The sequence below is a fragment of the Ranitomeya imitator genome, chromosome 5 (assembly GCF_032444005.1).
Source record: "Ranitomeya imitator isolate aRanImi1 chromosome 5, aRanImi1.pri, whole genome shotgun sequence".
NCBI classification, from domain to species: domain Eukaryota; kingdom Metazoa; phylum Chordata; class Amphibia; order Anura; family Dendrobatidae; genus Ranitomeya; species Ranitomeya imitator.
In genome coordinates this window covers 247,945,614-247,972,225 of record NC_091286.1, presented here as the reverse complement: position 1 = coordinate 247,972,225, position 26,612 = coordinate 247,945,614, and the positions used below count along the sequence as shown (strand labels likewise).

Here is a 26,612-nt window from a genome sequence, read left to right as displayed (position 1 = left end):
GAGCAGCATGTGAGGCATATACTATGGAGCATCTTATGGGGGCCATCAACCATAATGGAGCAGCATATGAGGCATATACTATGGAGCATCTTATGGGGGCCATCAACCATAATGGAGCAGCATACGGGGCATATAATATGGAGCATCTTATGGGGGCCATCAACCATAATGGAGCAGCATACGGGGCATATACTATGGAGCATCTTATAGGGGCCATCAACCATAATGGAGCAGCATGTGAGGCATATACTATGAAGCATCTTATGGGGGCCATCAACCATAATGGAGCAGCATATGAGGCATATACTATGGAGCATCTTATGGGGGCCATCAACCATAATGGGGCAGCATATGAGGCATATACTATGGAGCATCTTATGGGGGCCATCACCCATAATGGTGCAGCATATGGGGCATATACTATGGAGCATCTTATGGGGCCATCAACCATAATGCAGCAGCATATGAGGCATATACTATGGAGCATCTTATGGGGGCCATCAACCATAATGGAGCAGCATATGAGGCATATACTATAGAGCATCTTATGGGGGCCATCAACCATAATGGTGCAGCATACGGAGCATATACGATGGAATGGAGCATCTTATGGGGGCCATCAACCATAATGCAGCAGCATATGAGGCATATACTATGGAGCATCTTATGGGGGCCATCAACCATAATGGAGCAGCATATGAGGCATATACTATGGAGCATCTTATGGGGGCCATCAACCTTTATGGAGCAGCGTATGGGGCATATGGATGGGAGCAGCAAATTACAGAAAGGTGGCGCAGGATGGGAGCAGCACATGACAGAACGAGGGCGCAGAATGGGAGCAGCACATGACAGGATGGGGGTGCAGGATGGGAGCAGCAAATGACAGGATGGGGTTGCAAGATGGTAGAAGCACATGACAAGATTAGAGCGCAGGATGGCAGCAACACATACCAGGATGGAGACCATATACTAATATAAATGCTCACCACCCGGGCATAGAACGGACTCAATAGCTAGTATATATATATATATATATATATATATATATACATACTAGCTGTACTACCCGGCTTCGCCTGGATTAATAACCGCAGTTAGCAAAATAGAATGTGTTACCAAAAATTTATTCTGCACACAAAAACCACAAAACAAATAGATAGAAATGTAATTTAAAAGGCAAAAATTAAGCTAATAGAAGCATTTCACAACATATATTTCAACACCAGAGATATTCCACACAGATTTAACTAAATTGGCCAAGTAATGTGACGTAATCTTCTACTACTGTGGGATTTCTAGCCTTATTCGAGAGCCTCCTGATAAACTACATTCTTAGCTTTTCCTTCAGATGCCACCAACACACCCTAACTAACATGCTATTACCTCACACATTTTTTGTTATACTGAAAATGTCCTTTGTTGCCTATATTAACCAATCAGAACTCAGATTAATTAACTGTAGCAAAATAGAAGCTAAGCTGTGATTGGTTGCTATTGGCAGCCTGATAAATCCCCAGCCAACAGGAAGCCCTCCCCCCTGGCAGTATATATTAGCTCACACATACACATAATAGACAGGTCATGCGACTGACAGCTGCCATATTTCCTATATGGTACATTTGTTGCTCTTGTAGTTTGTCTGCTTATTAATCAGATTTTTATTTTTGAAGGATAATACCAGACTTGTGTGTGTTTTAGGGCGAGTTTCATGTGTCAAGCTGTGTGTGTTGAGTTGCGTGTGGCAACATGCGTGTAGCGACTTTTGTGAGATGAGTTTTGTATGGTGACATGCGTGTAGCAACTGTTTGTGTCGTAAGTTGCATGTGACAGGCTAGTGTAGCAAGTTGTGTGCACCAAGTTTTGCGCATGGCGAGTTTTGCGTGTGGCAAGTTTTATGTGTGGTGCATTTTAAGTATGTGCAAGTTTTGTGTGAGGCAACTTTTGCACGTGTTGCTACTTTTGTGCAGGTGGCAATTTTTTCGCGTGTGCAAGTTTTGCATGTGGCGAGTTTTCCACGAGGAGTTTTGCACGTGTGGCGAGTTTTGCGTGAGCCTAGTTTTGCATATAGTGAATTTTGCATGTGGAGAATTTTGCGTGAAGCGAGTTTTGAGTGGTGACTTTTGTGTTTCGACTTTTATGTGGCGAGGTTGGTGTATGTGTGCTGAAATGTGTGCTGAGTGTGGTATATGTGTTCAAACACGTGGTAGTGTGTGGCACATTTTGTGTGTGTGTTCACATCCCCGTGTGTTCTGAGTATCCCATGTCAGGGCCCCACCTTAGCAACTGTACGGTATATACTCTTTGGCTCCATCGCTCTCATGCTTTAAGTCCCCCTTGTTCACATCTGGCAGCTGTCAATTTGCCTCCAACACTTTTTCTTCCTCTTTTTCCCCATTATGTAGATAGGGGCTAAATTGTTTGGTGAATTGGAACATGCGGGGTTAAAATTTCGCCTCACAACATGAGCCTATGACGCTCTCAGGTCCAGACGTGTGACTGTGCAAAATTTTGTGGCTGTAGCTGCGACGGTGCAGATGCCAATCCCGGACATACACACATGCATAAATACATACACACACACATTTAGCTTTAAATATTTTATATATACAGTACAGACCAAAAGTTTGGACACACCTCTTTTAAAGATTTTTCTGTATTTTCATGACTATGAAAATTGCACATTCACATTGAAGGCATCAAAACTATGAATTAACACATGTGGAATTGTATACTTAACAAAAAAAAAGCGTGAAACAACTGAAAATATGTCTTATATTCTAGGTTCTTCAAAGTAGCCACCTTTTGCTTTGATGACTGCTTTGCACACTCTTGGCATTCTCTTGATGAGCTTCAAGAGGTAGTCACCGGAAATGGTTTTCACTTCACAGGTGTGCCCTGCCAGGTTTAATAAGTAGATTTTCTTGCCTTATAAATGGGGTTAGGACCATCAATTGTGTTGTGGAGAAGTCTGGTGGATACACAGCTGATAGTCCTACTGAATAGACTGTTAGAATTTGTATTATGGCAAGAAAAAAGCAACTAAGTAAAGAAAAACAAGTGGCCATCATTACTTTTAGAAATGAAGGTAAGTCAGTCCGAAAAATTGGGAAAACTTTGTAAGTGTCCTCAAGTGCAGTGGCAAAAACCATCAAGCGCTACAAAGAATCTGGCTCACATGAGGACCGCTCCAGGAAAGGAAGACTAAGAGTCACTTCTGCTTCAGAGAATAAGTTTATCTCAATCTCCAGTTTCAGAAATCGCAGGTTAAAAGCAGCTCAGATTAGAGACCAGGTCAATGCACACAGAGTTCTAGCAGCAAACACATCTCTACAACAACTGTTAAGAGGAGACTTTGTGCAGCAGGCCTTCATGGTAAAATAACTGCTAGGAAACCACTGCTAAGGACAGGCAACAAGCAGAAGAGACTTGTTTGGGCTAAAGAACCCAAGGAATGGACATTAGACCAGTGGAAATCTGTGCTTTTGTCTGATGAGTCCAAATTTGAGATCAAGCGCTACAAAGAAACTGGCTCACATGAGGACCGCGCCAGGAAAGGAAGAACAAGAGTCACCTCTGCTTCTGAGGATAAGTTTATCAGAGTCACCAGCCTCCGAAATCGCAGGTTAACAGCAGCTCAGATTAGAGACCAGCGATGTAGTATATTGGCCAGTCACGCAAAATATTGCCCAGCCACGTAGTATATTGCCCAGTGATGTATTGTCCATCCACATAGTATATAGCACAGCCCACATAGTACGGTATATTGCCCAGCCACGTAGTATATTGGCCAGCACAGAGCCACGTAGTATAGAGACGTAAAAAAAATAAACATATACTCACCTTCCAAAGGCCGTTGGAAGTCCTGCTATTCTTACCATCCCCTGCCTTTCTCGCTCCTCGCCACGCTCCCCGGACCGCTCCATTGCAAGCGGCAGCTTCCGCTCCCATCCCAGTGCTGGTGTGAGCAGGACCTATGATGACGTCGCAGTCACATGACCGTGACGTCACGGCAGGTCCTTGTCCCCCACCAACCCTGGGACCGGAAGCTGCCGCTTGCAATGGAGCGGTCCGGGAAGCGTGGCGAGGAGCAGGAAAGGCAGCGGAGGGTGAGTATAGCAATTTTTTTTATTTTTTATTATTTTTAACATGACATATTTTTACTATTGATACTGCATAGGCAGCATCAATAGTAAATAGTTGGGGACACACAGGGTTATTAGCAGCGGTAACGGAGAGCGTTACACCGCGGGCCGTTACCGCTGCCATTAACCCTGTGTGAGCGGTGAGTGGAGGGGATTACAGAGCGGGCTGCCCCCGAGGAAGCCCAAAGCGAAACGCGCGTCGGGGCTGCTGGAGACACACACTGGCATATATGGGTAAGATGAGCGGTGCACCTTGTCTATGTGTTTACCTTCTGACCCTATATATGATATGAGGTATATGGAGATTTTATTACTGATAAGGATCTAGCTGCATATATCTTGGCACCTTACTTTGCACTAAGCACTTTTCCGATATATGCTACACTACATTTGTTATTAGGTTATCCGTTCGCTATACCCATAGTGCTACTACAGTGATTTGCATCCTCTGTACACGCATCATTTCTGGACCTTGTGTTGTTAGTCTGTATTTACCTTTTTGTGATTGTTAATAAAAATTATTGTTATATTTTTTATACTTCTGTATGGGACTCTTTACTCCATGGTTTTTTTGTAGGATATATAATTTTTTGTAGCAAATTCAACCTCTATCCAAACATGAGATGCTGAGAAATATTTGGTATGTAGTATGTAAGTTTCTAAAAAGCCAACATATACATCAGTGCACTAGATGCCGATATTTTAGAGCTTTCTCTTTCTATCTATATTGTTGAGCTCTGAAATACTGTTCTACTCTAAATCTCATTAAAATGACTGCTTCATTCCCTGCCTAGCCTTTTATAAAGGCTATGATAATCTCTTGTGATTGGCTGCACTACACCATGCGATGCAATAGCTGAAAGTCATTTTAAGGAAGCCTGTGCAGTTACGCAGCCTTCAGTGGCTGATGCAATCTTCTGCATTGTACAGCATGTCAATTATCTAGCACCCGCTGCTTAGTCTCACCTATAGCCATTCATTCGATGTGGTAAATCTGCACAGTTCATTGAACACATGCGGATTTACCTCTGTGTGAGTAAAACACAGCGTTTTGGATGCAGCAAAAATACGCTACGTCAAAAACCCTGCTATATCATGATCGTGGGCGCATAGCCTATGAAGGTGGAGCGGAATTACTAGAACTGGAAAATTTAGATGATCATGAGAACTGGACACTTTATGTGAACTGCTATAGCTACCCATTGGCACCCCATCATTACCTCACAGGGGAGCGTGGAGTTTGGTAATGGCAATTCCCTCTTTCTGTCCAATCACTCAGACACCACTCAGTTTGTCCCCAGCATTTAAAGGGTTAAACAGTTTAGATCAGAGTTAACTGTGATTATGGCTACTTCAGCATGGTCTCAACTATATTTTACTGATTACACTAGCTGTTCATGAAATGGGTCCAGTTTTTCTCACTAAACTGGGACAATACTGTACAGCCATAGTGTTGTAAATGTCTGCTAGGTCGGAAAGGAGATTATGAACGACATTTGCATTATTTGAAAGAAAACTTTATTTTTTGGGGAGATTTTGTCCACAAATGTGTAATTTTAAAAAATTCACAAACCTGCATTTTCTTATTAAAGATTCTTAAATGAATACAGTTACAAGATTCTGAAGCCCTCACGTTTAACTTGAACATAATGTTCCAGCCGTGATCTGTGAACGTTTTGTCATTGTAAACTACCCTATAATCGTTGTCTCTTTTTCTGCTGTATTTGTCCTAACAGCAGCTGTCTTTCTCTTGTTACTCAGAATAACTAGTCTCGAATTCCTCCTAGCAGCTCTCCTTTGCAGTCTAAACTTATCCCACTTAATTTATAAGTAGCACATTTGTTTTTAGTTGACTCAACATAGTTTGTAAAAGAAAAAAACTTTTTATTGTTGCTCCACTGCTCTATACTAACAAAACAATGCCACATTTGTTAGGAAAATGGTGCCAGACAAAGAAATTGGTCCAGGTTCCAAGTATGTGCGGTTGTCTTAAAATTCTTAAGACTTATTGGAAAAGGCTTATAATGGAGAAACATGCATATTTGAATAAGCCATGTGATACATTATTTCAACACAATTTTCTTAGAATACAGTTAGGTTCAGAAATACTGTATCTGAGCAGTGACTGAATCTTTGTGATTTGGGCTCTGCATGTCAATATTTTTTATTTAAAAATAAATAACAGATGTAATTGAAGTGTAGACTTTCAAGTTTAGTTAAAGGAGTTGAACAAAAATATCCTGTATAATGATTAGAAATTGCAACTTTTTTTCTACAAAGTCTCCTCTTTTCCGGGGCTCTAAAGTAATGGGGCAAATAAACTTTACCATAAATAAAATGCTCATTTTTTAATTTCTTTGTCGATAATTCTTTGCAGGCCATGGAAATCACCAGATGATGGGTTTCCTCCTTTGTGATACTTCGCCATGCCTTTGCATCTGACTTCAGTTGCTTCTTTGCGGGTCTTTCTGCCTTAAGTTTTGTCTTAAACATGTGAAATGCATGGGCAATGGGGTTGAGATCTGGTGATTGACTCAGCCATTGCAGAATATTCCTCGTCTTTGCCTTAAAAAAACTACTGGGTTGCTTTTGCAGTATGTTTTGGCTCAATGGACTATGAAGCGCTTTCCAATCAACCATGCTGCATTTTTATTGAATCTAAGCAGAAAGTATAGCCCTCTACACTTCAGAATTCTTCCAACTGCTTCTGTCAAATAATCAATAAACACTAATGACCCAGTGCTATTGGAAGCCATGCATGCTAATGCCATTACATTTCCTCAACCATGCTTTTCCATAACTGGAATGGCATTGTTAGGTGTTTTTTATAGTTTTAAAAGCTAATGGTCTGCACATTGTAGTGAACCCTCTGTATTTGCATGAAGTCTTCCCTATATGGTAGACTTTGTTACTAAAACACCTACTTCATTCACTTGGGTGGATGCAGTGAAAGATTTTTTCTTCACTATGGAAAGATTTCTGCAATCATCCACCACTCTTGTCTTCAGTGGGCTTTTCTGAGTTCCCAGGGTCAACAGTGCCCACTTTTTGCAGAATGTGCCCAAGTATTGATTTGTCCACTTATTACATTTCTGTTTCTGATTGGTGGATTTCTTCTTGTTTGTTAGTCCTAATAATGGTATATTTCTCTTTCATTGAGAGCTCCTATGACCACATGTTGTGGGTTCCCATCAACAGCTTCCAAATGCAATTGCCACAACTGGAATAAGCTCTAGACCTTTTACCTGCTTAAACAATGATGGATTAATGAGTAAATAGCCCATACAGCCCATCAAAGATGTTTTGATATAATTGCCCCATTACTTTTGGTGCCTTTAAAAATAGTCAGCTACTGTACATATTAAAGAGCTGTCATTCTTAAACCCTTACTTCAATTAGGATGTGAATACCCTCAACTTAAAGTTGATAGTTGAGTCTGCACCTTAAGCCCATATTGAATATACAACTGTATATTACATTTGTTTTGGTAAACAGCTAATATACCACAACTTGTTTTATTGTCCAAATATTTCTGGGCCTAACTGTCCAGATATATCCATGGACATTATTGTTTGTAAACTATTTTTGACTTTATATATATATATATATATATATATATAGAGAGAGAGAGAGAGAGAGAGAGAGAGAGAGAGAGAGAGACATGGGTTGGGAAGTCCATTTTTTTATTACTCTTACAAATTATTTTCTTCACTCAGTAGAAAAATTTTTGGTCCTCTGTATAGTGTGTAAATTGATTATGTACTGTGAGGCAGTGAACCCTGTTACAGCTAGGGGGCGCTGTATGTACTCTACAGAATGTGCATGAAGCGTAGTGAGGCCATGAAGGCGTACTGCAGACACAGGTGTGGCTGTAATTAGAATAGTGAAGCAGTGACTGATTAAAAGCCCTGGAGTAGAGGGGAGGTGTGTCAGTGTTGAGCTTGGAAGCAAACAGAGCAGTTGTCTGCAGAACTCTCTCTGTGTGAAGCAACACAGAGGTAGAAGGAACCAAAGAGACTGACACCCTGCGTCTTGGGCTGTCTTGTCTTTACCCAGCTGTAATCTGGAGGATAAAGAGTGCAGTGCACTGAGTGAGTACAGAGACTTGATACCGGCGTGTGGTCACCCAGGGAAACTGGACAGATGGAAGTTCGTCCTGTTTATTGACTGCATCATATAGCCATGTATTACTAATGGACTGTATGAAGAAGCCGTATAATGTATAGACTGTGTGAAGTAACACAATAAAGGAACGTTTTGTTTGAACTTGTTTGGGTCACTGCCGTTTCACTGTGTATGGTCCTGCCGCTGCATCACAGTACTTTTTTCTATTGATTACAAACATATTAATGCATGTTATAAAGATCACTGATATGAAATTAATAAAGAGTTAATATATAGACAGCGAATTTTGTATGTGTCAATTGATTTAGTTGACTACAATTAAATTGTATAAAATGTAACTTATGTAACGCTCCTTCCCTATTGCATGCTCTGATTGTGTCATTTTGCTCAGTTCAATGTCCCTGCCTTGATGCCTTTTACAGTGGCATGCAAAAGTTTGGGCACCCCTCCTTCAAAATCTCTGTCATTGCGAACAGTTAAGCAAGTTGAAGTTAAAGATGACACATTTCCTTTGTATTTTAGGCAAAAAATATATATTTTTATCTTTTAAATTTTAAAAATTACAAAAGGAAAATGGGTCGATGGAAAAGTTTGCTCCCTTTGGAAATTTGTGTGTTCAGATAACTTTGACCAAGGTTTTAGACCTTAGTCCGCCTATTAGGGTTATGACTTGTTCACTATCATCGTTAAGTAAAGCCAGGCAGTACAACTTTCCTAGCTTTATAAAAAAACACTTTTCTCTAACCTTGTGCCATAAACAGCAGCCATGGGTTCTTGTAACTAGCTGCCTAGCACTCTGAAAATAAAAATGGTGGAGGCCAACAAATCAGGAGAAGGCTATGAGAAGGTAGTAAAGCATTTTCAAGTTGCCCTTTCCTTTGTTCGAAATGTAATTAAGAAATGGCAGTTACCAGGAACAGTGGAGATCAAGATAAGTTCTGGAAGACCAAGCAAAATTTCTTTGAAAGCTGCTCATAGTATTGTTAGGCAAATCAGATCACCCGCTTCACTGCAAAAGACATTCAGAAAGATTTAGTAGCCTCTGGAGTTGTGGGTAATTGTTATACTGTTCATAGACACCTGCACAAATATTGCATCCATGGAATTGTCGTGAGAGGAAAACCTCCCCTGCGTTCTCACAATAAAAATCAGCAACAGAAGAATGCAAAAGAACATCTAAACAAGCCTGGTGCATTTTGGAAATAAGTCTTGTTGATTGCATCTGCCCATTTTCCTTTTTGTAATAAAATGTAATAGAAGAAAACATATATATTTTATCTAAAATACAGGTGAAACGTGTCATCTTCAACTTTAAGCCTTTTAGAGAATATTTCTTCTTCAACTTGCTTACATGTACACACCCACAGGTCATTGTTCCTTAGCATGGGTGGAATATAACAGCAGGTTACCAGTTCAAGTGTCACGGCTGTTTAACCCCTTTCTGACCTCGGACGGGATAGTACGTCCAAGGTCAGAACACCCAAGGAAATTCTTCCACAATAGCTTGCTTTGGCTCTGAAGGCCAGACGATGCCAATGCGCTACAAGATGGCTGTCTCTAAGGGCCTGGGCAGACAATCATATAACTTGGATGAGTGCTTTGCTTTGATGGATAGCGCTCGCCTCATGTTATTCAATGTTGCCGTGCAAAGGTCCGAATTTTTCATCTGAAAAAAATTACAACATGAACGATTTGCCTCCAAATATCAGAATGTACTCACCATTCAAGTCTATGGGTCCAAAGAAAACATTGGATTTATGCATACACTGTAAGTAAATTCCACTTTGAAAGCTTAGGACAGCGGAGAGTGACATGATAAGCATGTCGAGGTGAGGAGACTTAATGCCGCAATGCTCCTCTGGGAAATATGCAAATTGTCTCTTCAGAGAGGAAGAGGACTAGAACTCTAGTGCCCCGAAACACAGTGTCTGCAAATTGAGATCTAGTTGGGCTCTTATCCTAAGTCATGTGACAAGGCTCAGTAAAGGGTCGACATTGACTGTTAGGATTGCTAATTCCAATAGGTGGCACTAGAGTTCTAGTCCTCTTTCTCTCTGAAGAGACAATTTGAATATTTCCCAGAGGAACATTGCGGCTTTAAGTCTCCTCACCTCGACATGCTTAACATCAGGGGTGTCAAACTGCATTCCTCGAGGGCTGCAAACAGGTCATGTTTTCAGGATTTCCTTGTACTGCACAGGTGATAATTTAATCACCTACACAAATAATGAGTTGGTGATTAAATTATCACCTGTGCAGTACAAGGAAATCCTGAAAACATGACCTGTTTGCAGCCCTCGAGGAATGCAGTTTGACACCCCTGCTTAACATGCCACTCCGCTCTCCGAAGGAGAAATGATACTTCTTGGATAAAGATTAGAATATAAATCTTTTGATTGGCAAAGTGAGCAGAATGTCATAACATCCAAACCTTTGCCAGCTACTCTGTACTGAAAACCAAGATCCTTAAGTAATGACTTCCATAATTTTATAGAAGATACATGCTGCTTTTAAGAGTTATAAAATATGAATTTAATTATTTTCAGATGATTTAATAAAATCACAGAATGCTTAAAACTTTCTCCATGGCTGATAATGAGCAAAGTATGATGAGCTGTCTCAGGAAGCAGCTGGATGAGTCCAAGTGAGGTCACTGTCTATTACATATACTAACTCCTTCTGTCATGTGCATATGGCAAAGTTAACTCTCGTGTTCTGATGTTCTGCTCATAATGTTTGCAGTAAACTGTAGCTCTGCTTTGTGGTATAACCAGACAGATATAGTTTAAGATAATGCAGACAGTAATGTGTTTTATTGCCAGAAATATTTCGATACTGAAAATGTCAAAAGATAATCCAGGGAAAATCATGCTAAGCATATCCAGACCGATGTTCTGCTTTTAAACTATTTTTGTATAAATTAAATATAGTTCTGGTACATTAGGATATTATACAGTGAAATGTTACAAGCTGGGAGGTAGTAGACAGGATTAATAATTTATTTTAATATTTTGCGGAACAAGTTGCTGAAAAATGTTAGTTGCAGTAGTTGAACTACCTTTTCTTTTTCATGCTTAATTTATTTTTTAATTAAAAAAATTTCAGAACAATCAAGTAACAAAGGATTCAGCAACGTAACGATTACTGAGCACAAAAAGAAATCTCATTTACAACTGTATATCAAGACTTGTAGGCAACAAGTCCCGAAATAATAGAACTTTCAGGTCAAAAGTCATTTTCAATCAAGTCCAACAAAATCTGAAAAGAAAAAGAAATCCATGGTGGATGTAGGAATCCCCTATCCAGGGAGGCTGTGTGACCTTTGGCGGTACATATGACGTATCCGCTGAAAAAGAGCGACCCAAACAAGAGGAGCTAGATCACTCCAAGTAATAATGGTCTAAACACAAAAGGAAAGAATGAGACGAGGGTGGAGGAATAAAAGAAGGCAACTTGCACCCCTATAATGACGTCCGTCTAACCTGCATTGTTTAATCTAACTTCCTTATGGCTTAGAAAAGAGGGATTGAAAATCCTGAAAGTTCATATACAAAATCCAAGGACTCCAAACCTGCAGATACTTCTCCATTGAACCATTAACCTCAACCTCAAAAGGACAACCTTTTCTTTTTTATATGTATTTCTTCTGGACGTATGATATCTACGTGGTGGTCAGAACAGAATGCACCAGCCTGGCCATCATATCCGCAGGCGGATGTCCACTTCTTTGAAGGCGAGGAATTGCTACTTTTTCTAGTCCTGTAAACACATCATTTTGCATAAATTATTCATTTGGCTGCAATATCATCCTGTAACAATCTTTACCGACAGGTTAAAGATGCACTTGCAGCTGTGTAACATAGCTCTTGTTCACACTGTATTATAAAGGGGTCTGAACCTTTTACGGGAGCTGTTAATGAATTCCTCGCTGCAGTGGTGGTGGCCATTCCACTTGAGCGATTCCTTGGTAGCCACACATGAGAAAGTCATTGTAGGTATTTCAAAGTACTAAAGTCAGAGACAGAGCTAATCTCTGTATTTGCATAAGGTTAGTATATTGAAGAAAGAATACTGTGCTTTAATTTATTGTAGCTATAGAAGTTGTGGGGTACCAGATGTATGTAGGGAGGTGCAGAATTTACACTTTTTATTGTTACTGCTGTGTTGCCTTCAATTGGATCTATCATCAGATTTCATAATACAAACTGAAGTTTTAAGAAGTAGTTATTTTAGGTTTAACAAGACTGCTTTACTTACTTTGAAAATACAGGTCAGAATTTCTGCATGATCTAGATATTAAAAAGAGCATTTACAGATTCCAGCTACAGATGGAAAGCACTTGTGGATTTAATTTCACAGCCTGTCTGATATCTGCAGATTTTACTGAGCAGTGTTAAATATCTGCTGCAGCAGGGAAGAGTGACACTGAGGAGACATCAGTCAGGCAACGTGGGCGGAGATTCATATTGCATTAATGTATGCAGTTTTCTTTAAAGTGAACCTGTCATCAGCTTATCTGGTTAAATGTCATGTGACCGTAACAGCCGTGGGTGGAAATGCAATCCACCTGCTGCTGTTAACGACTTAAATACTGCTGTCAATCTCTGACAGCGGCATTTATCTTGCGCAAATCAGCTGCGCATCTTAGCTCCACCCATCGGCGCTCCTTACACATGATTGACTCAAAACTCAAACTTGATCCTATGAGATCAATCCACTCATCTCTTATTGCCAACATAGGATGGGCAAACATCCTATTTATTAACTTTGACCTAGCTATGGTTAACTTTCATCTAACTCTGGTTTACATATATTTTTTTAATTCCAAATGTTATTACGATTTTTATGGAGTATAAAGAAAAACGTTCTACACATCAGTGGTACAAAACATACTATCGTGTTATAATATCAGAATCAACTACAAGTGATATATGCTGCATCAGTTATCAGTGTATCAGCAAACAAAGGTTCTGCAAGCTCATTTATAAGCTTAGCTCCTGTGTAAGGAGAACTATTTTAATCTATTGAATGTAGAAATAAGAGGAAGAAAAGCAATGTAGTAAAATTGACATCTGTTTTGCTAATAAATTTAATTAATTTTTTATAACAGTAAAATACTAGTATTTTTATGAAGTACTGCGACAAAAAAGACCACATATTAACTCAGATGAAAAGGTGCTGTCTATTTTATCTGTATTTTCACAAGTATGTTGGAAGCATGATTTTGTTAAACTTACTAATATATGTTTTACAGACCTGTCCATCAGCCTTTTCTAATTAAAAAATACTGCACATGGTAAAGTTGTTTTTTTAATTGTGGTAGCATGATGGACAGATCTGGTTATTTGTCCTTCCATCAACTGCCATTTTGCAAATAGGGGGAAGGCTACACTGAAAAGAGAAGAAGAACCTGCAATAGGAAAATGAAGAAAAACATGCAATGCTTATATATTAGTGCAACAAAATCATACCCCCAACACATTTCTGTAATGAAAGATTAAAGGGATCCTGTCAGCAGGATTGTTCACAGTAACCTACAGACACTGTCAGGTCGGTGTCGTTATACTGATTACAATGATACCTTGGTTGATGAAATCCGTCTTGTGGTTGTTGTTTAATCTTTATTTTCAGTTCTGAGTTAATGATATTCTCATGCTACAGGGGCGGCCTGTGGGGGTCTTCATATGGTTCTCTGATTAAGTATTTATCAGTATGGCTTCTGACGGCAGGGCCAGCGTTTGGGGCAGGCAGAACAGGCAGACGCCTGTGGCCTCCACCTACAAAGGGGGCCCCCTGCATCTTCAGCCCTTTCATGAAGTGCCCAAAGGGTGTACAGCAGTGAATAATGCTGTGCATTGCTCTGTAGTTCCAGAGTGTCTCTCCCAACCCCCCTTGACTGTGGTCCCGGAGCTCTGTGGTGATTGCTATAGGATCAGGTTTCACAGTCACATACAGCAGGGATCAGCATGGGCTCTGATGACAGTCACTAAATCACTGCTTGTAATCTGACAAGGCGACTTCCTGTCACTACTGTCCGGATGACACAAGACAGGAGTATTGTTTGCTGAATCAGGGTATTCATTATATAGAAATAAATGAATTCTCATGTGAAATAATAAGGGTAAACCATACCCATATAGTACAGGTGTGCATATGAATCAGCATTTTTGGTGCATTTTTTTTGCAGCCGAAGCCTGCTCTCATGGCAGTAAAAACACTGATTTCAAAACACCCATTTTTTAGGGTATGTGCAGACGGAAATTTGGATGCAGTGGACATGTGCTGCGTCCAAAGTGCTGCCGGCTTTTGAACGCAGGTGATTGAACCGTATGGAATCACCGGGTCCTATACATTGCACGGGTGAGATTTCTCTTGCGGAGACTTGCATCTACGCAAGATAAATTGACATGCTGCGGTCTGGAGAGATGCGCTGCATGTTCGTTTCTGCGGGTGAGGTGCGGGTGTCAGTGCATGCATAGTAGAGATGGAATTTCTTGAAATCCCATCCAATATACTGTAACATCTGGCCGCTGCTGGTTAGACGCTGCACAAGTACACAGCAGCCAGCCCGCAGCGTTTACTGATTGTGGACACATACCCATAGAGCTTTTGCTGTTTGTTTTTTTTACAGTATGCATTTTGTCTACAGTACATGTTTAATAAAGTTTGTTTTATTCACCAAAAACGCAGCGAAAAACAACGTTGCAACATTTGTAGCATTTTTTAAACTTTTTCATTGCTTTCTACGGTGAAAAAAATTGCTGAAAGAAGTGACATGCTGCAGATTTAAAAAATGCTGCAGTTGTGAAATTCAGTCAGGAGAAAATAAATGGGTGTGCAGGAGATTTCTGAAAATCTTAGTTTTTGCTTGTGCTGTAAAATGCTGTAAACTTCTTATTTGCAGAAGAAAAAGCTGCAAAAGTTTTGCATATGAACATGGCGAAAAGCTGCCTTTCAAAGTGCCAGCAAAACATAGTTTTCCGAAATCTCCTGCTTGCGCTTGTTTTTTTTCTGACTGAATTCAGAACTGTAGCGCTTTTTAAATCTACAGCGTGTCACTTCTTTCAGTGTCTTTTCACCCATAGAAAGCAATGAAAGAATAAAAAACTGCAGATATTGCAGCGGCATTTTTCAGCAGTGGAACAATGAGAAACCCGTCACCTTCCGGATTTCTCACCCTCCTGATTTTGACTTATACATACTGATGTGAAATACTGACCAAATACTCAACATGTAAACGTGGCCTTAAACATACTGTAGACAATGCAAACATCCTCACTCCAAAAAAAAAAGCTGAAAAAAGTGCGAAGAACACCACAAAACAAGCTGAAAAACAAGTGCTTTCAACGCAACATTTTTACTGCCAATAGAAAAGGTTTTGGCTACTGAAAAAAATGTTGCATGTGAACATAGTCTTACTCTGAAACGCTATGGCTATCTGTGGTGTTACATAGGACTGCAGGTGACATCTACTACATTTTCTGTACTCAGAGTTATCACTGTGTTATCTGCAGTGTTTAGGCCCCTAAATCTAGGGGCCACAGTGTGAGCTCTGGCTCCAGGCCCCTCCACCAATTGTATCCGCATCCTGTCATGTAATGTAACCTAAATGTTTGTGTGATTTTACAATGTTAGCATTTGGGGCCCCACTTTAAACTTTTGCCTAGGGCCCCACTTTGTCTAAAACCGGCCCTGCTGACAGGTCACTGACCCCTTGCTTTACCTAATGAATATAATATATATATCTTAGGGGAAAAAAAACCCTTCTGCCAGCGACATGTGTACTGTGTTTAAAGTTGGTTTCTTTTCTGTTCACCTGATATTCCTAAAAAATAATAATAATCCGTTTAACAATGACACAAGCCTTGCCTAGGCAGTAGCAGATAACTGTTACCAGATAGCTGCTACTGCGCAGGCGCTGCAGCGCCATCTTTCTAGAGAAGAAATTCCTTCTCCAAGATGGTGTCACCGGCGGAGATCGCCGAGAGCTGCTATTGCGCAGGCGCTGCAGCGCCATGTTTCTAGAGAAGAAATTCCTTCTCCAAGATGGTGTCACCAGCGGAGATCGCAGAGAGCTGCTATTGCGCAGGTGTCAGCCTTGGAAGAGGAACTTCTTCTTTTCTGTAGAAAGATGGCGCCGCCTGCGCAGTAGCAGCTATCAAATCATCTCTACATACACCAATAACTGCTACTGCGCAGGTGCCATTTTAAAATGCTTTTTTTCCTTATACCTCTCAGGAAAACATCAAGCACATGTGATTATGCTGCAGCGTAGGTGTCACGGCTGTCGTCTGCTTGCAGAAGGATTTTTTTTTTGCAGTATGTACATATGTTCATTATGTAAACTAGGGGGCAGGTCAATGAGGGGTCAGTGACTTGTCAGAAGCCTCAACAGATGAACAGCTAATCAGGGCACCACATGAACCCCACCCCCACAGGCCGCCCTAAAGCATGAACTTATCATTAACTGACAACTGAAAATAAAGATTAAACAACAACCACAAGATGAACCATCAACAACCCAGGTATCATTTTAATCAGTATAATGGCACCAACCTGACACTGTTTGTAGGTTACTGTGCACAATCCTGCTGACAGGTTTCCTTTAAGCAGACATCACCTTTAAATATTTTATTTCAAACTCAGAATGATTTTCATTTAAACGTGGCCAAATAGGAGTTAAAACCTTCTGTAGTGTCAAATAAAACAGAATGTTCTTTTGTCATTGTTGTTTTTCATTAGTTAGTAGATGGGAATGACTCACTATTCCTTTCTTCTATTTTAGCAAATGTTTTACTGCTTCAGAAATGACATATGGTGGAAGACACGGTGACATCTAAGATGTAGTCCTTGTTCGTTTCTACATTAGAACATGAGGTGGGTACCATATTGTAGATACACAGGTATTGTCATTCTATTGCTAAAACCTCCCGGATGCACTCTATTTAATTATGTAGCCTTGCAGACCAAAGGCCGGCTGAGATATTGCTCAAATCTATAAATTCTTCAAAATCTATTAACAGAGCCAAGAATGTGCTTCTTTCACTTAAAACACTGTATAAAATCATCATTCTCATATTTAAAGTACCGTCTGACTATGCACTATATCACCATACGCTATTGCTAAACACCCGAGACATTTCTTTTTAGGGTAGTTGACTGACTTTAAAAACTTTTGTCATTTCTAAAATTTGGCATCTATGTGACCCCAAGCTCTGATATTAATAATATTTTTTTTTATCTAGAGTTCCAACATATTCCGCAACACTTTCCAATTCAGAGGGGACATGTACAGACAATAAAGACATTACAAAGTAACACATACTTCAACACATACCAAGAGAAGTGAGGGCCTGCTGATCTCAAGCTTACAATCTACGAGGAAATAAGGGTAACACTAAACGTGAAAATCAAGTGTATGTCGTGTAAGGTCCAGCCATCAATATAAAAAAGAAGAAGGGCATTCAACTAGCGCTGCATGAACCAGTCACCAGCCAGTATCTGTATAAGAGCAGATACAAATTGCTATTGAGTCAATGGAGGATATGGAAACAGGTTATAAACGGGACCAGATTGTGAGGACAGTATAGGAAAAGAGAACAGGGAATAGTTAGAGTGATGCCGTGATGCATATTGACCTAAAAATCAATATAGCAATTTTAAAATCAAACAATCTATGAGAAAATCTATTACAAATATTTAGTGTTATGACCATAGTTTGATGTATATGTAGATGTACAGTGCCTTGAAAAAGTATTCATACCTTTTGAATTTTTCCACATTTTTTCGCGTCATTCCCACAAACTTAAATGTATTTTATTGGGATTTTATGTGATATACCAACACAAAGTAGAAAGTATTTATGAAGTGTAAAGGAAGTAATACCTGATTTTTTTAATTATTTAAAAAATATAAGTCTGAAAATTAATTACTGCAGCAATTCTTTTGGGGTATGTCTCTACCAGCTTTGCACATTTACTGGCAGAAATTTTTGGCCATTCTACTTTGCAGACAAGCTCTAGCTCAGCAGTGAGATTGGATGCAGTACATCTGTGAACATCAATCTTTACGTTTTGCACCAGATTCTCAGTAGGATTTAGGTCTGGACTGTGACTTGGCCATTCACACGCATGAATTTGCTTTGATCTTAACCATTCCATTTTAGCTGTGGCAGTATGTTTAGGATTGTTGTCCCACTGGAAGATTAACCTGAACCTCAGTCTCAAGTCTTTTACAGCCTCTAAAAGGTTTTCCTCCAAGATTAGCCTATGTTTAGCTCCATACATGATAGTTTTATACCACACATAGCTTTTTGCATTTTGCTCAAAAAATTCTACTTGGGTCTCATTTGACCAGAGTACTTTCTTCCACATTTTAGCTGTGTCCCCTAAATGACTTTTTGAAAACTGCAAACAGGACTTCTTATGGTTTGCTTTCAAAAATGGCTTTCGCCTTGCCACTTTTCCATAAAGGCCAGATGTGTGGAGTATACAACTAGTAAAGCTATGTGCACACATTGCGGATTTCCTGCGGATCCGCAGCGTTTTTTGCGGTGCAGAAACACTGCAGATCCTCAAGTGATTTACAGTACAATTTATATCAATGGAAAAAAAATGTTGTGCTAATGGTGCAGAAAATTCCGTGCGGAAACGCTGCGGACTAAAAGAAGTAACATGTCATTTATTTGTGCAAATCTGCAGCGTTTTTTGTACCCATTCCATTATAGAAATCCGCAGGGGTAAAAAGGCATGAAATCCACACAAAATCCGCAGTAAATCTGCACAAAATCCGCATAAAAAACGCATCAAATCCGCACCTGCGTTTTCTGCCAAGAGATGCAGAATCCGCACAAAAAAATTCAGAGGCAAATCTGCAATGTGTGTGGAGTGCCCCCAGTAGGGCAGTGGGGTACTCGGAGCCAGGCCCTTCGGTTCTCAAGGGGGATGTCACGGTGGCTGACCCGGTCCGTGGCCCTAGGGGCATCCGTTGCATAAAGGGGGAAAGGTCTTTAAAGGGATAATGTTCGTGATGCCACCTGTGGTATTCGGTCAGGGTGACCGACGCTGCTTAGGGGTCTGCTGGGGTGATGTTATGGCAGCTAGTTGGTATACCTTCCCACAGGTGAAATATGTCCCCAGGGCTTCCCAGAGTGTAGGTGGTGGATAGTGTAAGGCGCAGTGAAGAATGAGGACACAAGGTTGCAGTCTCTTTACCTTTACTGAAGGCTTCAGCGTCCACAGTCCAGAGCACCGGATCACAGTGCTGGCAGAGTCCGGCCGGTCTGAAGGCAAATCCAGAGTCCTCTTATCCAGGTGGAAATCAGTAGCCTTCCTTTAGCGCCTGGATGTTGTAGTACCTTACTGCTAAGCTTCTCATAAGGTCCTCACAACTGATGTTGGTGTTCTAGATGTTATGTCTTTCTCTCTGTTCCCCAGATGGATAGGAACAACCCATATGACTGATGGCTTGAGGCTTTTTACAGGAACTCTTAGATACCCCGGCCTCCCATAGTTGCCACGTGCCTCTTGGATAAAGGTCGGGCAACTAATATGGAAGTAGCTGTCCTGCCAGTCTCTGGAGCCAGGCTGGGAGACGATGACTCCCTTGGTGTTCCGGCTACCGGATCCTATGCCTCAGAAGGAGGCAGCCTTTTGCAGGGCAGAACTCCTTCTGGTTTCCTCTCCTTTAGCTATGACTTTGTTTCTCACTCTCTGCAACGCAATTCTCCTTCAATGTCTCTTTCTTAGGATGCTGCTGCACGTCGGGCCAACGCTGCTCTGTGGCCTTCTGTCTAGGCCTCTGACAGGATCCCACCCCTGTCAGGGACCCACTACTTGAGCGGAACCCAGATAGCAGCTCACAGGATGAAGCCCAGCTCGCTTCTGGCTAACTTCCTATCCAGACCACCAATTTTACCTAAATGTGAAGAGTGCCCTACTAAATAGGAGCATAGCTCCCCCTGGTGGACTGGAGTGTGAAAGGTGTTGTGTGGTTTGTGATAACTGGTAAAGAGATCTCCTTTATTGCCTTTAGATGTAACATCACTCCCCCTGGTGGAATAATGGCATTGCTGCAACAACCAGGACCTTGGGGCGCTGCATCTGCACATACCCTAATAGTTGTCCCATGGACAGATTGTCCCACCTGAGCTGTGGATCTCTGCAGATCCCCCAGAGTGACCACAGGCCTCTAGGCTGGTTCACTAATTAGTGCTCTCTTTGCTTGGGATGTCAGTATAGATCAGTGTTCCCCAAGTTCGGTCCTCAAGAGCCACCAACTGGTCATTTTTTCAGGATTGCCTTAGTATTAGGCAATAATTCCATCCCCTGGGCCATACTAAGGAAATACGGAAAACACGACCTGTTGGTGGCTCTTGAGGACCAAACTTGGGGAACACTCATTTAGATGGACAGCCATATCTTGATATGTTTGTTTTCATTCGTCCCATACTTCCATTTTTGGATGATGGATGGGACACTGCTCAGTGAGATGTTCAGAGTCTGGGCAATTTTTTATAACCTAATCTTGCTTTATCTTCTCCACAACTTTATCCCTGATGTAACTGGTGTGTTCCTTGGTTATCATGATGCTGTTTGATCCCTAATGTTCTCAAACTAACCTCTGAAGCCTTCACCGAACAGCTGTAATTATACGGAGAATAATGTACACACAGGTGGATTCAATTCACTATTTAAGTGACTACTGGAGGCAATTGATTACTAAGGATTTTATTTAGGGGTATCAGACTACAAGGGGCTGCATACCAATGCATATCACAATTTTCAGATCTATACATTTTTTTTTAAATTAGAAAATCATACATCATGTTTTTTTCACCTCACAGATACTTGTTACACTATGTTGGTATATCATATATTTAAGTCTGCAGGTATTATGTTAAAAAAAATTTAGAACAGTTCAAGGGTATCAATACCTTTACAGGCTGATAATGTTATATTATTAGTATTATGATAATGATATATCTATGTATGCATGTACATACTAAGTTCAGCAAGTTCCTAAAAAGCTTAAACAAATTGTATTCCCATCAAATTATTTGTTAATCTCTACTAAGATGTAGTGCCAGCAAAGTAGTAAGTTCAACAAATGACTTCTATTTAGAAATGGGTAAATATTCTAAAATACAAATTTGCCAACTTCATCAAATTCCCCCCCCCCAAAAAAAAAAAAGTAATTAGCGACCAAATCAATTTGCGCGAAGCTCAATACTTTAAAACTTGTAATTGCTTTGAAATACACATGTGGTGGAGGAGATCTAGAGAGGAAACCATGTTGACCATAAGAGCTTACACTTTTGAGGTGAGAGAGAGAGGATCCCACTAACCATAAGAGCTTGCATACAACAGGAGAAAGAAAGAGAGGTCTCCTCTGACTATAAGAGCTTACATTCTACAGACAAAAGAGAGAGGGAGGACATCATGCTTGCACTGCTATTTTGAGGTCTAGCTACAAATTTTCAATGATGCGCAGGGACTGTGAGGGCCATTGTAAAACTTTCAGATTGCAGCTTTTGAGGTAGTCTATTGAGGATTTTGATGTGTTTAGGGTGTATAGTCACTTGAAACACATTGATGCCACATATCATGTAAGCTGTGCTGCTGACTGTATGTTTTTTGAGCACTTTGCGTGAATAAAATATTCATGGTTTGTGGACCTGGATTTTCTTCATTTGCACAAAAAGTTTGCTTTGATCCGCAGGTCAATTTTTGGATATGGGACTTCCCATCCTTTACTAGCTTGTTCAGATGTCTGGGTCACAGTGGACCAGCTAGAGTCAACAAAAATATACAGTATGACCTGCTCAAATGCATAGCATAAGTAAGTACATATACAGAATATATACATATATGGTATATGCCCCCCTCAAAAACAAAACATCAGTTTGTGAATATACTGTATAAATACATGGTATGTATATTGTGGTAGATCGGCTCACAGCTGTACGCGGAGGTAAACACAGGAACACTATCTCTTTAAGATCTTCACTGGTTTATTACATGTATGGCATAAACCATGGTGAAGTAAAAATAAACACGGCCCTTTGGGCAAAAATAGTAACACAAAACAAAGTGGTAACAAAAAGCACAGTTCTTGTGGTAACAGGGTTTGGCAAACACACGGTTCAGGTTAGCACAAACACGAAGACTTCTCTGGAATTAGCCTCTCCAGACACACTGAACACTGAATGCCCCAGGACGCTGACTATTTAAACCCCAGACCAAAATTCACTGAAGCTAATCGCCTGAGTGAAATGGATCTCCCCTCCAGGACTTTGCCAGTGACTTTGTCACTATACATATAAATATATACAGTGCCTTGCAAAAGTATTCGGCCTCCTGGAACTTTTCAACCTTTTCCCACATATCATGCTTCAAACATAAAAATACCAAATGAAAATTTTTGGTGAATAATCAACAACAAGTGGAACACAATTGTGAAATTGAACAAAATTTATTGGTTATTTTAAATTTTTGTGGAAATTCAAAAACTGAAAAGTGGGGCGTGCAATATTATTCGGCCTCTTTACTTTCAGTGCAGCAAACTCACTCCAGAAGTTCATTGTGGATCTCTGAATGATCCAATGTTGTCCTAAATGCATAATGATGATAAATGTAATCCACAGGTGTGTAATCAAGTGTCCGTATAAATGCACCTGCTATGTGATAGTCTCAGGGTTCTGTTTGAAGCACAGAGAGCATCATGAAGACCAAGGAACACAACAGGCAGGTCCGTGATACTGTTGTGGAGAAGTTTTAAACTGGATTTGGATACGAAATGATTTCCAAAACTTTTAACATCTCAAGGAGCACTGTGCAAGCGATCACATTGAAATGGAAGGCGCATCATACCACTGCAAATCTGCCAAGACTCGGCTGTCCCTCTATAGTAAACTTTCATCTCAAACAAGGAGAAGACTGATCAGAGATGCAGCCAAGAGGCCCATGATCACTCTGAATGAACTGCAGAGATCTGCAGCTGAGGTGGGACAGTCTGTCCATAGGACTACAATCAGTCGTACACTGCACAAATCTGGCCTTTATGGAAGAGTGACAAGAAGAAAACCATTTCTCAAAGATATCCATAAAAAGTGTCATTTAAAGTTTGCAACAAGCCATCTGGGAGACACACCAAACATGTGGAAGAAGAAGCTCTGGTCAGATTATACCAAAATCGAACTTTTTGGCAACAATGCCAAACGATATGTTTAGTGTAAAGGCAACAAAGCTCATCAACCTGAACACACTATCCCCACTGTCAAACATGGTGGTGGCAGCATCTTGTTTTGGGCCTGCTTTTTTTTCAGCAGGGACAGGGAAGATGGTTAAAATTGATGGGAAGATGGATGGAGTTAAATACAGCACCATTCTTGAAGAAAACCTGTTGGAGTCTGCAAAAGCCAAAAACAAAAGGTCTTAAGGACCAGGGAAAAAACCTTAAAATGTGAAACATATGTTCCCATATAAAAACACAATATTTTAATAGACACTTGTTAAAAACACCTTTCCCAGTGCATATAACAATATTTTAATAGACACTTGTTAAAAACACCTTTCCCAGTGCATAGAACCTATGTTCTATAGGTTATAATCATAACCTGTCAAATCCCTATGCTTGCCTGCTATCCCTACAAGTGATGAGCGACTAAACTCGTTGCTCGAAATTTCCCGAGAACGCTCGAGTGTCCTCAGAGTATTTTTTAGTGCTCGGAGATTTAGTTTTCATCGCCCCAGCTAAATGATTTACATCTGTTAGCCAGCATAAGTACATGTGGGGGTTGCTGTCATGATTCCAATGGCAGGGAATCACAAAAGGACAAGCACCAACGAGCTCTAGGGTGATGGAACCTGAGCTGACCGCGACCCTAAACCTGAACACACAAATAACAGTAGCCGGGGAACGTGCCTACGTTGATCCTAGACGTCTCGCACCAGCCGAAGATCTAACTTCCCCTATTAGAAGAAACACAGACCTCTCTTGCCGCCAGAGAAATACCCCACAGAAATAGCAGCCCCCCACATATAATGACGGTGAAATGAGAGGAAGGCACATACACAGTATGAAAACAGATTCAGCAAAATGAGGCCCGCTAAAACTAAATAGCAGAGGATACAAAAGTAAACTGCACGGTCAGCAAAAAACCCTTCAAAAAACCATCGTGTAATTACTTGAACTCATGTTCCAACTCATGGAACATGAGGAGCAATTACAGCCCGCTAGAGCAACCAGCAGCAAAGAAACAATTATATGCAAGCTGGACAAGACAAAAATAAAGCAAAACGTGGAACAAGAAAATCAAAAACTTAGCTTGTCCTGAAGATTACTGAAGCCAGAAGCTGAGGTAACAAAACACTCTGATAACCTTGATAGCCGGCGGGGAAATGACAAGAAAGCCCGGTTAAATAGGAAACTCCCAAATCCTAATAGAACAGGTGGACACCAGAGACAGCAGAACACAAATCACCCAGTACCATCAGTAACCACCAGAGGGAGCCCAAAAACAGAACTCACAACAGTACCCCCCCCCCTTGAGGAGGGGTCACCGAACCCTCACGAGAACCACCAGGGCGACCAGGATGAGCCCTATGAAAAGCGCGGACCAAATCATCAGCATGAACATCAGAGGCAACCACCCAAGAATTATCCTCCTGACCATAACCCTTCCACTTGACCAAATATTGGAGTTTCCGTCTGGAAACACGAGAATCCAAGATCTTCTCCACAACATACTCCAATTCTCCCTCCACCAGCACCGGAGCAGGAGGCTCAAGCGAAGGAACAACAGGTACCTCATACCTCCGCAACAACGACCGATGGAACACATTATGAATAGCAAACGATGCCGGGTGACCCAAACAAAACGACACAGGGTTAAGAATTTCCAAGATCCTATAAGGACCGATGAACCGAGGCTTGAACTTAGGAGAAGAGACCTTCATAGGAACAAAACGAGAAGACAACCACACCAAGTCCCCAACACGAAGTCGAGGACCCACGCGGCGACGGCGATTAGCAAACTGCTGAGCCTTCTCCTGGGACAACTTCAAATTGTCCACCACATGACTCCAAATCTGATGCAACCTATCCACCACCATGTCCACTCCAGGACAATCAGAAGGCTCCACCTGACCAGAGGAAAAACGAGGATGAAACCCCGAATTACAAAAGAAAGGAGAAACCAAGGTAGCAGAACTAGCCCGATTATTAAGGGCAAACTCGGCCAGCGGCAAAAAGGTAACCCAGTCATCCTGATCAGCAGAAACAAAACACCTCAAATAAGTTTCCAAGGTCTGATTAGTTCGCTCCATCTGGCCATTCGTCTGAGGGTGGAATGCAGACGAAAAGGACAAATCAATGCCCATTTTAGCACAGAACGTCCGCCAAAATCTAGACACAAACTGGGATCCCCTGTCAGAAACGATGTTCTCCGGAATCCCATGCAAACGAACCACGTTCTGGAAAAACAGAGGGACCAACTCAGAGGAGGAAGGCAACTTAGTCAAGGGTACAAGATGAACCATTTTAGAAAAGCGGTCACACACAACCCAGATGACGGACATTTTTTGAGAGACAGGGAGATCCGAAATAAAGTCCATGGAAATGTGCGTCCAAGGCCTCTTTGGGATAGGCAAAGGTAACAACAATCCACTGGCTCGAGAACAGCAAGGCTTAGCCCGAGCACAAACCTCACAAGACTGCACAAAAGAACGCACATCCCTCGACAAGGAAGGCCACCAAAAAGACCTGGCCACCAAGTCGATAGTACCAAATATTCCAGGATGACCTGCCAACGCAGAAGAATGGACCTCAGAGATGACTCTACTGGTCCAGCTTTCCGGAACAAACAGTCTCTCAGGCGGACAACGATCAGGTTTACCCGCCTGAAACTCCTGCAAAGCACGTCGCAAGTCTGGGAAGACGGCCGACAAAATCACCCCATCCCTAAGGATACCAGTGGGCTCAGAATTTCCAGGGGAGTCAGGCACAAAACTCCTAGAAAGAGCATCCGCCTTCACATTCTTTGAACCTGGCAGGTATGAAACCACAAAATTGAAACGAGAGAAAAACAGTGACCAACGAGCCTGTCTAGGATTCAGACGCCTGGCAGACTCAAGGTAAATCAGATTTTTGTGATCAGTCAAGACCACCACACGATGTCTAGCACCCTCCAGCCAATGACGCCACTCCTCAAATGCCCACTTCATGGCCAAAAGTTCCCGATTACCCACATCATAATTCCGCTCAGCGGGCGAAAATTTTCTAGAAAAGACCGCACATGGCTTCATCACCGAGCAATCGGAGCTTCTCTGTGACAAAACCGCC

The 26,612-nt window shown here is 41.2% G+C and overlaps 1 protein-coding gene across 2 annotated transcripts in view; it reads left to right on the top strand.

The window, feature by feature from the left end:
* Positions 1–26,612, top strand: part of TMEM200A (transmembrane protein 200A) — a 226,430-nt gene that overhangs the window by 64,064 nt on the left and 135,754 nt on the right. For both annotated transcript variants that reach the window (XR_011312392.1, XM_069726048.1), the window contains exon 3: positions 17,056–17,147. The gene's annotated coding sequence lies outside the window, so the exon portion shown is untranslated. The remainder of the gene's footprint in view (positions 1–17,055; positions 17,148–26,612) is intronic.